The sequence below is a fragment of the Eurypyga helias genome, unplaced genomic scaffold (assembly GCF_000690775.1).
Source record: "Eurypyga helias isolate BGI_N326 unplaced genomic scaffold, ASM69077v1 scaffold18221, whole genome shotgun sequence".
Taxonomy (NCBI): domain Eukaryota; kingdom Metazoa; phylum Chordata; class Aves; order Eurypygiformes; family Eurypygidae; genus Eurypyga; species Eurypyga helias.
In genome coordinates this window covers 1-3084 of record NW_010231859.1, presented here as the reverse complement: position 1 = coordinate 3084, position 3084 = coordinate 1, and positions in this window count along the sequence as shown.

Below are 3084 nucleotides of genomic sequence, written 5' to 3'. Positions count from 1 at the left end.
GTGAGAAACGGGCGAGCTGTTCGTGGCGCCGGAGTAGTTCCTGGAGGCTGCACGTGAGGTTGGTGTGTCAGGCTTCGTTCTGCTGTTTCATGAAGCTTGGCACACGTTCAGCTGTTTTGCAAAGAAGCAGCAAGTTAGTGTCGATAAGCGACTGGGGACTTTGCAAAGAGCTAGGGAGTCTGGCCAGAATACAGTAGCTAATTATGGAGAGTGTTTAATGTGGAGAATCCATTTTCCAGGGCCTGTTCTAGTCATGATCTTTTCTTCCTCCTGCAGATGTAGCAGAAAAGTCATTTTGTACCCCATTACAAATGGGATGGCTGTCCACGGGGGAAAATACAACATCTGTGCCTCTTTCCAGAGGCGCTTTTTTTTTTTTTTTTTTAACAGAGCTGGTGCTTATTCCTCGCTGTGTAAACTTGCTGCGAGGTGAAGGCTCTGTTCAGGCTGAGCGATGACACTGACAGGAGCGTAAATACAGCGAATTTAAGGGACTCCTTTGGTTTTCTTTTTACATCTATTCAATATCCGTTATGTGTTGACATCCTACCTTTTCTGAGTCCAAGAAAAGGATTGCCATTGATTCTGTTAGTTAGCCCTGCCCTTTTGTAGAGAGGAAAAGCAGCCCCTTTTCTACTTCTTTCATAAATCAAGTTCACAGGCTGACCGAAAGGAATAGAGCGGGATGTGGAAAAGGAGTGAATGAACGTTTTGTTTTGTCCGTGGTTATGGGCGCAACTTGGAGTTACCCTTGTACCCTAACACTTCCCTTAAAAGTGTGATGAGGTTTTTGAAGGAAGCGCTGGTTGTAGCCGTATCCCAGTGATTATACGTTACTTGAGTCACAGCCAGCCCTTCCCAGGAACCATTGTTTGTGAAGATCTGTCTTGGAAATCTACAGGCGGATTGTATCGGGCTTGCTGGCGCTGTGCCTCTTGGAACGAGGGTTGTCAGTGTGGCTGTGTGCGGGAGTCATTTCTGAAACCACCTAAGGAGCTGATTTGTGAAAACGGTAGTTGCCAAGTGGGCTACTTGGCCTGGTAGAGACCTAATCCAAACCTCAGTAACTTATATTTTTAGAAAACCTGTAAAAATACAGATCCGGAAGCAAAATCTAGCTGCTGATGTGTTTAGGAAGTATTGAGTTGACAGGATCCAAAGCCCTCTGCCATCCTGAACTTTGACGTACTTTTAACATATTCCCAATGTCTTCTGAGTAGATAGTGAAGGTTTGGCATTGTTCCTGTCAGCAGCAGGACTGGCCGCGTACCTTGCTTGGCATTTTAATCCGTGTGACTCAAATACTTTTCTTAATTGTATCCATGGCTTCGCTGCATGGTGTGTACTTTCCTGGGCCATCACCAGACAAAGTTCTCTAGAGCTGTTCCTTCCAGAAGACCAGGACAGGAAGGGATCTGCTTCAGTGGATTACCAGCAAATGATTAACGTGTGATGAATTTCTTGTGAGAACCTAGCCTGGTTATTGATTTAGCAAACTGTGAACCAAGGACCACACTTATCCTGACAAAAAACACCCACCAAAAAAAGCGTACTCCTGTTTTCACCGATCCCTGGAACATTTAACAAGTTGTAACTCGGAATACCAGAATGGCACTGCTTAGTCAGCACAAGGAAATCTGATCTTGGCTCTTCCTGGAGTTCGGATGGTCATGCAAGTTTTGTTCCTGACCTTGGGTAAGAGGGGCGATTTTTCACATTGACCTTGTGAAGATGCTCCGATTGCTATGAAACGAAAATCCTTGACTTGCAACCCCCTTCTCCCTTCATTGCTAGTGTGTGGTCCTTGGGAAGGATAGTAACACTGAGTTCAGCGCTCTCTCTAGCCCCCGAGGCTAGAGAGAGCAAGAGCAGCCCCTCGTCAGCAGCATTCTGGGCTGCTCCCTGCACCCCCGTGCTCTTCTCTTTCTGAAACCTCTGTGCTGTACAGGTGGTTTCACAGTTGACTGCTCATTTCTAGGGCAGCTTCCTGCTTGTCAGCGTAGTTATTTCCTCCCGGGGACACGGCCTGTGCTGCTGCCTCAGGAAGCTGAGGTTTCCCCCTGCGCAGCTGCAGCTCCCTCCTGCTACGCTGTAAAGATTTGGCCTGGTTATCCCGGGAGAGGCCGAATTCTTTCAGGACGTGGCAGAGACCCTGCAGTGCCACTCAGCAGTACCTTCCCTGGATCATTCTCCGCACTTCCCTGTGGCCCAACTAGACATTAAATTCCTGCAGATGAGCCTGCTCCAGGAGTGCTCTGGAAGTTGCAAGTTGCATCCTCTCTTGGTCGTGATAGCTGTTCTGGCTTTAGGATCAGAAAACCTGTGCCTTGTGTCCAGCAGGGCCGGAGTTCGGTGCGTGGTAGGGAGAGGGGAGAAGAGAAAGGCGTAGGGTTATCCCTTTGGGTAGTGGCTGAGCCCCAGACCAGCCAAGAAGGTGTACCTGCACCTGTGCCGGTTGGTAACAGTCGTATTTGAAACGACCGGGGTACGCTCCCCGGCCATAGCCTGGTAAGTTCCCCTCTGGGTTGTAACAGTTGGAGGGTTTACTCTGAACTCACCTAGAGACCACCTGGACTAACTGACAGACGTTAGCCTAATGTCTGCAGATTTGGGGTTCCTTGTACAGGGTAAAGGAACTTAAAAACTGTTAGGCTTTCTGGGCATAGGAGAAATTTCTCCTAAGTGTTAGAGCCGAAACTGATCTGAGCCTCACAAATTGCAGGGATTGATCTGTGAAAGGTAAGCTGGAGTTTCTTGAGCGAAGCTACATTCTTTGCCCGACCTCCTTTCTTATCTGGAGAAGTGTTTCTTTATGAACGTATCCTTCCTAGGGCTTTAGGGACTTCCCAGAAGTACCAGGCGTATTTTACCAGCGTATCAAAGCATTTCAGCAAAAAAAAATCTATGAACTGAAAGGAACTGCTGCTCTGCAGAGGCTTTTGCTTCTGGCTCAAGTGGCTTTTTTGCTTCTCAGGTAAATGGTTCACTGCTGATGGCCTGAATTTCCTGACACGCACTATACTTGTGTCTAAACTGGACATTTGTCTAAATGTCTACAATTTGTCTCTAAGCTGGAGAGACATG